The following is a 12,641-nucleotide window of genomic DNA, read 5'->3' as shown; positions in this document are numbered from 1 at the left end:
ACGATATTCATGATTTACCTTGTCCTTTTAAACAACTGCATATCCTTTCATGACATGGATGGGCAGCTATATATTTAAACATTTCTCAATTATTGGATATAACATTGGTTCCAATGTTCATTGTTATAAATAATTTCAGATAACATCCTTAAATATTCTTATCACTTGTGCAAGGATTTTCTAATAGATTCCTGGAAGTAGACTTTCCTGATAAAGTATTTGTGCATTTCTAATTTAGCTAATTCCTGACTAATTGCAATCAAAAGAAGTTGTACCTTGTCATATTCCCACATTCCAAGAAAACACTCCTTTCTTGGCAATGCTATCTGGCATTTAATAGTACTAACCCATCACTTTTGCTTGTGGAATGTTATTGCTTGTTGGTCTCACACATTGCTCTGAATCTAGTAGGTAAGGGACTGGTGCTGTGGCAGTCCTCGCTTGTTCTCCTGATCCTTGGGGATTCTTGGGAGGTGGTTCAGAAGGTTGGATTCGCTGAACTGTAGAAGCACTGTTCTCAATGCTCCTGTGACAGAGAGCCCAGGCTTCTGCTGCTGAAGAAGAACCCAGAACTCACCCTCGTGAGGGGACCTTCATGGTTGGTCCTGAGCAAATAAAAATGGGAAAGGGAAGACTTTTAAAGTTTTAATCAAATGGAGACTTAGATAATGGATTTTTTCTTTTTAATTTTCTTGTGGTGGTAAGAGGAGAGATTGCATTCTTGGAACTTTATGTGAGGGACTTAACAGTAGTTATCCTACTGCTCTTATGGAATTGTTTGGTCTATGCTGGTATGGGATACTTACTATAAACCCTTGTCTATTGAGCCGAGGCAAACAATTAGCTTAAGAAACATCTCATAGACAATAGAAACAGATGATTCTAAAATAGATTAACCTGAAGTCTGATTTTGGTCCTTTCAGGTCTTTTTTTGGTGGTATCCTAGTTCAGGCTGCTATAACAAAATACCATAGACTTGGAGGCCTAAACAACAGACACTTATTTCTCACAGTTGTGGAGGCTGAAAAGTCCAAGATCAAGATGCTGGCAGATTCAGTTCTTGGTGAGGGCCCTCTTGCTGGCTTGTAGAAAGCCGCCTTCTTGCTGTATGCTCACAGGAGAGTCAGAGGAGGAGCTTGTGATTCTTCCTGTTTTCATAAGGCTACTAATCCCATCATGGGGTCTCCAACCTCATGACCTCATCTCAATCTAATTACTTCCCAAGACCTATCCTAATTCCATTACATAGGGGGTTACAGCTTCAACATATGAATTTGGGAGGGACATTCAGGACATATAAAACATTCAGTCTACAACAGGTGGTAACAAAGATATATTCCTCGAGTGTCTAAAATGCCTTCATAGTGACCAGATAGCACAGACTTGAGAACAGTCATGTGAAGGTGAAGGCAGAACTTGTCCTCTAGTTCTTCAGTCTTTTGCTCCTAGAGGGAATGTATGTGTGTACATGCGTGTATGTGTGTGTGAAATAACAATCAAAGAATTGTAGAAAGATACAGGTGGTGAAAAACTTCTCAACTCTTCTACTCAACCCTATGGTTCCCAAAGGCCAAACAATATTAACCTAATTGTTCTTAATAAATAATTTTATTTTTAATAAAACAAGATAAAATAATTTTATTTTTCAATGAAGTCAATAATCATGACTTTATTACTGTAAGGTTGAAGGCACTGGGGGGAGGGGTGAGCACGTCAGACACTGATGATGTGCTAAAGTCCCCGGCCGCTGCCCCCTCCCAACCTGAAAAATGCGCCTTAGGCTAGCCAATCCTCGACCCCCGCTGAAAAATCTAAGCTCTGCCTCCCCCTACCTTCTTTAAAAACTTGCTGCCTGCCCTGCTGGGCGTGACTTTCCCAGCCTCCATTTCTGTAGACTGAGAAACCTCGCCCAGGAATTTGCGTTCAAATAAACTACCTGGCCCTTTATTGCCTCTCTTCGCCTGATTATTTCGGCTAGAATTTATCTTACAATTACTTTTATAACAAAACAATCATCTACTCTTTCAAGTATAAATTAAAAACTTCCCATAAACCAGGCTACTTCCTGCTGTAAATCAGTTTTGACTATTGGCTGCTGAAGCCACAGGGCACACCATTAACCCACAGTCACAGCCTGTCACCTCAGAGCTTGGGCAAGTCACAATCACTATGACCTTAGAACATCATGATCCAGAAATTCCAAAGGATTTTCTTTCCTTTCTTTCTTCCCTTGTCTGTCTGCTCTGAGCTAGAAGCTCAACGATACTGAAAAAAATATCCTGCATTTTGAAATTCTACTCACATTACCAATATTTTTGTGGAAAAGAGAACTCAGTATGGTATGAAAAACATATACCAGTGTCAGTAAAATTGTAACATTTCCAGAGTATCTTGCCTGGCTTTAGTGCATTTGCATATCCTCTGGGGTGGAGAGAAGTTTATTTCCATATGTGTGGGTAATTACCTGGGCAATGGAGGGTGTATTTGAACCTGAGAGTTTAAAGGGAGGGGCTGGCTTGCTTGCTTGCTTGCTTCTTCAGGAACAGAGGAGAGAGACGGCCCTGGACTGCAGTTTGTAAACAGTAAATGGGTTTTAAACTTTATTTCTCCTTTTAACTGTGTGACTCCAGGGAGAGGAAATCCCAGGGCAAAATACCTCTAAAAACCAGTATCAGTCTGTGGGTAAAATTGTAACATTTCCAGAATATCTGCCGGCTTTGGTGCATTTGCATATCCTCAGGGGTGGAGAGAAGTTCATCTACATATCTACAGGTAATTTTACCTGGGCAACGGAGGGTGTGTCTGAACCTGAGAGTTTAAAGGGAGGGGCTTGCTTGCTTGCTTGCTTGCTCGCTTGCTTCTTCAGGAGCAGGGGAGAGAGATAGCCCTGGACTTCAGTTTGTAAGCAATAAACAGGTTTTAAACTTTATTTCTCCCTTTACTGATTTCAGTTTTTAGAGGTATTTTGCCCCAGGATTAACTCTCCCCAGACTTTCAACCAGTTACAAAATTTTCTTTTAATGAAGTTGGAAAGATCTGACAAAGAAATGAGGTTCTGACAAGAAATGATTGGAGTAAACCTTAGCCTAGAGTTTATAATGATCTCAGGGAGGAAGGATTGAACCAAATATATACATACATATATATCTCCAGTCCAAACATCATACAGGTCTAAAGACAACAGATATTCTCAAACAAATGAAAGAATTCAGGAAATACAAAACCTTTTTGAATAACCTACTTGACACTAAAAAATGCAACTACTGATACAATGATTTCACAATTAAAATCTCAGAAATGATGGAACTGTACAACACCAAGGGTGAACCCTAATGTAAACTACGGACTTTAGTTAATAATAATGAATTAATATTGGCACAGCAATTGTAACAAGTGTACCACACCAATGCAAGATGTTAATAACAAGGGAAACAGTTGGGGTGGAGGAGAAAGACTGTATGGAAACTCTGTACTTTCTGTTCAATTTTCCTTTAAACCTAGTACTGCTCTAAGAAATAAAACCTAATAATTTTTTAAGAAAATTTCTTGAGAAAAAGACCATATTTGCTGGGTATTTTTTTGTCCCTCCAGATCCAGTCTCACCATTATAGACACTATTATATGCCCCAGAAATTTCACCTTTTGAACTGCACAAAAGGGCTCATTTGTCTACTGGCTTTGTGTTCGCTACAGCCTAGGGAATGCACTGATTGGAGATGGGAGAGTGGGAAGAATATGAGATCAGGGTAATTATTCACTGCAGGCTGGCAGTGATTGTGTTCTCCATCACTCCAAAATGCCACACCTATTGTTTCCTGGAACTCTACTACAGCTACAGCCTTAGCTAAAACTATTACTCTTCCAGGTTCCAGGAGCAGTTCTCACTCCCTTGCCCAATCAGGCCTAGTAATTAGTCTACACTGTTGCTAGTGCTGGGATACTATACCATCCTTTCAGTAGTTACATTTCCCTCTTACAGCCCAGGAATCCTGAGCTGGGAGGCCCCCTTAATCTTCAGTAGGTTTAGTCTCCAAAGACCCCCAAGGAATTTGCCACAAAATCATCTGGGAGCTCACTGTATCTCTATTCAGCTCATTGGCAGAAGAATAATTACACATTTTTTTCCTTCCAAAATACCCTTAATAAATTTTCTTAATTGAATTATGGCAGGAGCCACGCTACTCAAGCTGTATAGCAAAGCTCAGGCTAGAGGAAGACCCCCACAAAGTAGGGGCCTTCGCAACTGGCTCCCCCTATTACCCACCTTGATTTTGCTATTCTCCATTATACTGATGCCAGGGTTCTTGTTTACGAAGCCTAAGAATGAGCTTCACAAACAGTCAAGGTAGGAGAGCAAGGTACAGGCTTTTATTTAGAGATCAAGTGAAAGGACAGAGCTCCCGGCTCATGCCTGGAGGGGACAAGAGAGTCCATAGTGGTGCATTGTCTTGCGGGTTTTATAGGCAGTTGAGGATTTTTTGAGAACATGAAAAAAACTTAGGGGTGTGGACTTGCATCACCTGCCCTGTCCTCAAGGTGGGCTGGGTCAAAGTCTGATTGTTAGGGCTGGCAGCAGAGTCATGGGTTATGCTGACACCCTTGCAGAACACTCAAACATTCCAGGCAAAGTTGCTCCAGGCTTTTTGACCTTTAACTGCTCTCACTGAAGATGTCTATATCTTTACCCTAGAGAATTAGTGTGACCTTGACTTTGCATAACGCTTAACAGAGTTTCAGTGGGGACTTCTTTGCCCATTGTTACATTGCTCTCACTGTAAATATTCCACCCTGCTTTCTGCCCCCCCACCCAGGCCCTCACCCTACTCTGACTACACCCATGGTCCCTGTCTCAATACTATTGGCTTTGCTTTTGCTTGCATTTTTGCCAAGGGCTAAGCTAACCTTTGATAAGCAGCACGGAAAGGAGGAGAACATAAATTTCCCAGGAGCTTTTCAGAACAGTGCTCCTGAAGAATGGAACATGCAGGGTCCAGATGGCAGTCTTGGCATGGAATACCAAAACCTGCAGCTAGTTAGTCAAACACTGACTACCCCATCTCCACCCAAGTGGGAATGCCCCCCTTTTTTATAATGCTAGTGAAATTAGTGATGAAGAGTTTTATAGGAAACTTAGAGAAATAGAGTTATGGGGGAATACTGAATGGAATAACCCTGTCTGACACTTAATCAATCTTCTCATGTTTTCTTCCATCTGCTACTTCTATAGCTTTTCTTCTTCCTTCCTAATTTCAGCCCTTTACTAGAATTCATGCCTCATATGTGAAATTACCAAATACCATAATTCTTCCAAGTGGTAAAGATACCTCAAGACAAGTGCTGGGCATAGAAGCCACAGGGCATAAATCTGCAAAGAAGTGAAAAGCTAACCTTTTCAAAGAATATTACTTCTCTCTCACTTACCAGCTTTACATCTCCCTGTATGGCCCCAGAAGACGGCTGGTTAGCCAGAGACGGGTAAGATTCCTCAAGGGAGAAACAACCTAAGACAGGCACAGTCACAGGGGAGCCATCAGGTGAGAAAATGGGGATCAACAGAGGTGAGGCTTAGAACCTCACCCCCCCCCAGTTTTGAGAGAAACCTTCTACACCCGTGGATGTTTTGTTGCCCTTGTCTAGCTCGGGTTAATACCTAGTCTATAGGCACAGACCTGATCATCTACACTTGCCTTCTTACAGCACTAAATCATGCTTTCTATCTTTACCTTGCATCTACCTATGATAGAATAAATATTGAGGGGATAAAATGTACCCATTGCATTAGAAATATAGATGGTGATACCTGCCTAGCTAGCTGTAGCAGTGAGTGACCTGTATTTCACCCTGAGCTGATAGACTCCATAGTCACTATTACATGCTTCACGCTTCTGCGGTCACATGCCTTACTTAGAAACTGTGTTGCATAGATACGAGAGACACAATAGAGCACATGTTGCTAGGAAAAGTTTAGGTCAAGGAACAGAAAAAAAATCACCTGTCTAACACTTGACTAACCATGTATAGATTAGAAAGAAATAGAAAGAAAAAGCTTGCCTATGCTTGTTAATAAAAAGAACAAATAAAAAATAATCATACCCTTGTGCAAAATGGTATAAATAAAGTTGTCATCGGCACTTTGTCGAGAGACCTCCTCCAACTGACTCTGCATCCTGTCTCTCCGTGTGCCGACTCCCTCCTGCACCTTCAGGCATCCCACCCCTTGGCTGGAGCTGGACTCTGGCAGAAGTACCATTGAGATACAGTCTTATATTGTTTTCAATTATACAACACAGTGGTTCAACAGTTACCCATATTATTAAATCCTCACCATCACTATAGTGCAATTACTATCTGTCAACACAGAAAGATGTTACAGAATCATTGCCTATATTCTCCATGCTGTACTACCATTCCTGTGACCAACATATTATGATTGAGAATTTTTGTGCCCCTGTAGGTAAAATTGTAATATTTCCAGAATACCTCACCTGGCTTTAGTACATCTGCATATCAATAAGCATTCAGAGGTGGAAAGAAGTATGGCTTTAGTTCATTTGCATCATTCCTCAGGGGTGGAGAGAAGTTCTTCTCCATATCAGTGGTTAATTACCTGGGCAAGGAGGGCTTATCTGTACCTGAGAGGTGAGGGGGAGGGCCGGTTTTGCTTCTGCAGGAGAGAGAAGGGCCTGGACTACAATTTGTGAGCAATAAATGGATTTTAAACTTTATTTCTCCCTTTGACTGATTTTGGTTTTTAGAGGTATTTTGACCTGGGATTTCCCCTCCCTGGACTCACAGCCCCTTCATCTCCCTCCCCCTCCCCACCCTCTCACCAGTGACTGAGTCTACTGGTGTTTTGTTCCACAAATAAGTGAAACTATATGGAAAAATACCCTTAATAAATTTATTACAGTCTTGTAGGGGAAACCATTTCTAAGCATGACATAAAACTGAAAATCCCTAAGGGAAAAAGATGTGCATTTAACTACTAAAAAATTTAGGAATTTTTGTAACAAACAAAGCAAAAATTCCTAAAATAATTTATAATGATTTACATAGACAAAAGAAAGAAGAGGTGAAGGTACAAACTTCCTGGGTCCATATCCCACACATCAAAAGGGATGACATTGAAACAAAGGTGTTGGCAACTGCAATGCAAATTGTGGGATCTCTTACTGAGGAGCCAATTCTAGACCGCAGCTAAGTGGTTTTATCGGCTGCAACTCTACCCGGGGAAGGAGTGGTGAGGTGAGCAGAAAGCCTCATATGTCATCGGAACCTGGAAGGCAATGAGAAACTGTCATAGCATGACAGCCTCCCAGGGGAGATGGGGAGGTGGGAGCGAATGGAGATGGCGTGCTGGCATCTCTTCACAAGCCTCTCATCAGCTCTTGTTCTGGGACATTGTGGGTAAAATTGTAATATTTCCAGAATATCTCGCCTGGCTTTAATATATATATGCATATCAATAGGCGCTCAAGGGTGGAGAGAAGTATGGCTTTAGGGTATTTGCATCATTTCTCAGGGGTGGAGAGTTCATCTCCGTATCAGTGGGTAATTTTACCTGGACAACAAAGGGCGTGTCTGAACCTGAGAAGTTAAAGGGAAGGGGCTGGCTTGCTTCTTCAGGAGCAGAGGAGAAAGACGGCCCTGAACTGCAGCAATAAACGGGTTTTAAACTTTATTTCTCCCTTTGACTAATTTCGGTTTTTGAAAATATTTTGCCCCGGGATTTCTTTTCCCGGACTTACAGACATCATGAGGCACTCTGCCTTGTGGTAAGATGCAAAATAGTTTCAGTTCAAGCCTTTGCCTGTGTGGTGTGTGTAAATACACCCAAGGTCACGTGGGTGCCACAGCACAGCCATTCCCTTATGAAATTCAAAAGACAACTAACGGGTAAAATACTTCAAACACTACAACATACAAAAAGATAACTCGGGGCTGCTACTTCGCTTATTTTATTTAGTATTTTTTAATCAAGTTTATATATGCATGCAGTTTAGAGTCACACTCTTAACAAAGCTTGTAATGGAAACCAACAGTCCTCTGACGCCCTCCCTGACTTTGTTTCCTAGAAGTAACTACATTTGCGGTGGAGCCGACTTGGATCAGGACGGCGCGGAAGCCTCGCTGGTCCGGGACTCAGAACGCCGGTGAGTTAGGGACCTCTGGTCTCAACTACCTGCCACGATGCTAGAATCACTGGTCCGGATTCTTTTTTGGTGAATTTGGGGCGAAAGTGAGACGATTCCAGGACACTTCTACCAAAGTTTAAAAACAACAGTGGCTGCCTAGGAATCTTGAGAAGCCCGTGAGTTTTGGTTGCTGACAGAGAGGATTCGATGAAAACAGATCCCAAAGGAAGAAAAGCCCGCCCAACGTGGGGCTCGAACCCACGACCCTGAGATTAAGAGTCTCATGCTCTACCGACTGAGCTAGCCGGGCACTCTTGCTCGCATGTTGCCTGTTTATTTTTTTCAAGGCACAGAATGCATAGTCTAGTCACACATTAATTAGATGTCAGGGTCTAGGATTTCGTGAATACGCAAAAGCCCTTTAACACAAAGGAAACCCGAGGCTTCCAGAGACTTGATAGGAGCTGCTCAGGGATAGGCAGGGTCGAGTCCTGAAACCTCTGTTCCCGCAATTTCCTTCTGGTCCGGGTCACTTTGAGAACCCGGTTTCTGGGACCCATACTTCTGAGGAGGAGAAAGATCGCAAGGAACTGGATGAGAGGCGCAAAACAGGCGTGGGGAAAAGGAGGGGCGCGGGAACTTGTGCTCCCGGGACTTTGGCAATGCGGTCTCTGCTTCCTTCCTCTCAGTCCGAAACCCTTTTCTCCTTAAGTGACCAAGGGTCTGAGGTGGGAGTGGGGCTGAGAGACTTCTGACTGGAAAAATAGATCCTATTTACTATTCATTTGCAGCACGGATTTGTTTTTAAATATCAAAATTTTGTGTGGCCCTAATACGTCCCACTGAGATTTAAATTTGGCCCGAAAAAAAAGACTATATTCATTACATGTAAACGTCTCACTGAGATTTAAATTTGAATGGGATTCAGAGCCTCAGGCGTGAGCGCTCGCACGAAATTTCACTCCACTCTTTTAAGCGCTCATTTTCCAAACTTACGAAAGAGGTGCTGAGTTCCGGAGTCATCAGCGAAGGCTTGCTCAGCTCTGCTCAGGTAAAGGCCAGGGGAGCCTTCCTCTGCAGCTTGGATTTGCAGCTCCGAGGTTCTCCATACAGCCCTGCAGCATCTTTGTAACGGCTGGTAACGGTCGCCTCGGTCGGCGAGCCGAGGAGTGAGCTGAGTGGAAACAATCATTCACCCAATTCGTTGACTGCACTTCTGCGACGCTGCCTGGAGCAAAGGCAGAATTATGCTTTCACCTCTAAAGAATTTTTAAAAGATAAAACTGGCTGGCCAGAACGCTACCGTAGGACCTGGATTCGTGCCGAAGTTGCTGCGACCACCACGCAGAAACACTCCTGTACGATCGTTGCGGGCCGTAAGCAGGGAAACGAGCTCTTCCTGGATTTTATGCCTTTTAAAACAGAAATGGCCACCGTGTGTTAAGTGGGTGGGGGACAGCATCACGCCCTCAGTACCCCATCTCAGCTGGGCTGTAGAGCTCCCAGGTCCCGACTTGGGGACTGAAAATGGCGGTTGAAGTCCGGGGACTGCGTCCGGCTTGCCCCTTTTCATGCCACGTCTCTCTCCCACAAATAATCGAGCCTCCAGGCTAGGAGCCCGGATTTTCCTATTTACATCTCCAGCGTGTATCCTGGAATTGAGGTTTCTGTCGCCGTAATGGTGAACCCTGAAGAGAAGCGGAGCTGACGAGCTGCCTTCACCCCTCTATTTTTCCTTGCTTTCCCTCACCTCTAGAAGTAACCTGGCGCGATCTCTTACGAACTGCGGGCGCTTGGTCTGACTTCCTTATTCTGACTCCTCAGTCAATCAGAGCCGCTTTTGAGAATTTAGAGAAGCGATTCCGACTAGCCTCTAATTCAGACATTTCCCTTAAAGACCCTCAAAAAGATAATTACCGCGAAGTGGTGCGAAGCCAGCTGCCAAAATCAGCAGCCGGGCTTGGCTCAGGAGCCAAAATACAAAGAAAGCACCCCAAGGTTTGCTTTAGTGGGAGAATCCCCGAAAATTCAATCTTAGAAAATAGGTGAGATCTTTACCCTTCTCCTACTTCTCTGAGCTTAGTTATCTACTGTAACTTTTAAGAGGTGGAAAAGTTATGCTTGCGTTGGCCGGGAATCGAACCCGGGTCAACTGCTTGGAAGGCAGCTATGCTCACCACTATACCACCAACGCACTCATATAAAACACCCTATTTTCTTATTAGTAATAGCTTATTAAGTTTTGTTTCCATAGTTTTTATTTGACTTTGAGATTAGTGTTATAAAAGACATTTTCAACACAAAGCCAAAGGAGGAAGAAGAGAAGCTCCTTAGGATTACTCCTATGGTTATACCGAAAACTCTCTGATAGTTTCTTATCCTTTAACAGGTTTAAGAAAAGCCAACTCTAGTATTTCTATCCTCGTTTGAAGGGGGCGTTTAGACATACACTGAGAGTTAAGGCTCTATAGTGATTTCTGTACACGTGTCGTTACACATTTGAAAGTGTTTCCTTAGGGCAAATGCACAAAGGTGAAGTTGCAATTGAAAGATAGGCACATTTTAAAGTTTTGGATATATATTGCCAAATTGCTATGTGGAGAGTATCACCAATTTTCACTATTTACTGAGTATTACCAAATTACAACAGTCAACTAGATATTTTCATCTCTTTGAAAGTGCAGGATAAAAATTTGGAGTCATTTTAAGTTGCATTTATTCTATCACTATTGAGATTGATAGCTTTTCATGAATTCACTAACAATGTATATTAGTTTTGAGACTTATTAAGTCATATGATTCGTCTGTTTTTCTTTTGAGTATTTATATTAAATTGATATTACTGATTTATACCAGTTAGTCATTTGTCTTTTAATAGTACTTACAGGGTTTTTAGATGGGTTGAAGTTTTCAGTTTTTACATAGTCTGTTTTATTCTCTATGATTTCTGTCTTTGCTTTTATCTTGGAAAAGTCTTTTCCACTCAATATTAAGATAATTATCCACTATTTTTTCTAGCTTTTTAACGGTTTCAATTCTTGCATTTAATTCTTCAATTCATTTATTTAATATATGGTATAAGGTAGTAATTCCACTTCTATGAATTTGTCCTAAGGAAATATGTAGGGATATACACAAAAATGTATCTACACAAATGTTCATCAAAGTGTAATTTGTAAAGCCAAAATTTTAGGGGTGAAAAACCCCGAAAATTCCAGAAATACGATTGATCACTTAGATGAAAGCCCACATGAATTTTTTTTTTTTAATTACATATACACTGTACATTGCTGGTGGGAGCGTAAATTGGCACAATTTCTATGGAGGGCATATTGGCAATATATGTCCACAAATGCACATACCTTTTAAACCAACATTTCAATTGCTGGGCATTTACACACGTGCAAAATGACATACGTACAAGATTATTTATGGCAGCATTGTTTATAATAGCAAAACATTAGAAATAATCTAAGTGTCCATCAATAGGAAGCTGGTTCAATTAATTATGGAATGTCAATACAATGGAATACTATGTGCCATAAGAAAGAATGAGGACGTTTTTCATGTCTAATCCCGAACAATATTAGGTGAAAAGGGCAAAATGGAGAACAGCATGTACAGATTGCAATCGTTTGTGTAAGGCAGAGAGTATGTCTGCATGTGCTTCAATTTGCATAAAATACTTATAGAATTATAATTAAGAAATTCAAAATTGGTTGCTTTATCAGATGGAAACTAGATGGCAGAGGTGAAATTAGGTTTATCAGTTATGTCCTTTTGCATATCCTAACCATGTAAATATCCTAAACCATATTACCTTTTCAAAAACGAAGTAATTAAATTGAAAGAAAATACGTTGCTGGTGAATATTTATTTCCACTGATAAGTGTTGGAAATATAACTTTAAAAAAAGGCTGGTAATAGAATGAGTAATAACTGAAAACTGGATGTTAGCAGTTATCACTGTATGATAGATTTGTGAGCAGTGTTTTTCTTTGTAGTTATTTCCTGTATTTCAGCTTGCGGATGCGGGAAGTGACTAGCAGATACAATGATAACCTAGAAAGGATTCTTCTGGTTAGGAAAAAAGCATTTCCCTGACCGGGAATCGAACCCGGGCCGCGGCGGTGAGAGCGCCGAATCCTAACCACTAGACCACCAGGGAAGGTACTGCTAAGCTCTTCTGATCGAGAACACATGATTTCAACTAAATGAGTGTCTCTGCTTACCCTTTCTGATGTGTATGTGTCTTTAACTGTCTAGGTTTAGAATTTCTTGAATACCGGACCTTCTCCCTACAAACAAACTATTCCTTCCTCGTATTTCTTTTTTCATATAGAAAACTCATGAGAGAATTCCCACTCCTAGCTCCAGCGCTGAGGGAGGATCATATACACACATGGTCACAGACCCCAAGATCAGACTCAAGTTTGGAGAAAAGAGCGCGAGACCGAGACTAGGAACTGTCTAGATTCACGTGGTTTCCTGAATTGTGCTTAGCAG

General features: G+C 41.7%; 1 long non-coding RNA gene and 3 other non-coding genes across 4 annotated transcripts; all 4 read right to left on the bottom strand.

The window, feature by feature from the left end:
* Positions 1–7,942: 7,942 nt before the first annotated feature.
* On the bottom strand, positions 7,943–12,299 carry LOC130683413 (uncharacterized). Its single transcript, XR_008997113.1, has 2 exons — positions 9,132–12,299; positions 7,943–8,699 (listed from the first exon to the last, which is right to left on the bottom strand). It is a non-coding gene; the product is annotated as an uncharacterized LOC130683413 (long non-coding RNA).
* On the bottom strand, positions 8,373–8,445 carry TRNAK-CUU (transfer RNA lysine (anticodon CUU)). Its single transcript has one exon. It is a non-coding gene; the product is annotated as a tRNA-Lys (tRNA).
* Positions 10,258–10,329, bottom strand: TRNAG-UCC (transfer RNA glycine (anticodon UCC)). Its single transcript has one exon. It is a non-coding gene; the product is annotated as a tRNA-Gly (tRNA).
* TRNAE-CUC (transfer RNA glutamic acid (anticodon CUC)) lies at positions 12,232–12,303 on the bottom strand. Its single transcript has one exon. It is a non-coding gene; the product is annotated as a tRNA-Glu (tRNA).
* Positions 12,304–12,641: the final 338 nt, after the last annotated feature.

This window comes from Manis pentadactyla, chromosome 4, assembly GCF_030020395.1.
Source record: "Manis pentadactyla isolate mManPen7 chromosome 4, mManPen7.hap1, whole genome shotgun sequence".
Lineage (NCBI taxonomy): Eukaryota > Metazoa > Chordata > Mammalia > Pholidota > Manidae > Manis > Manis pentadactyla.
This window is presented reverse-complemented; position numbering and strand designations above follow the sequence as displayed.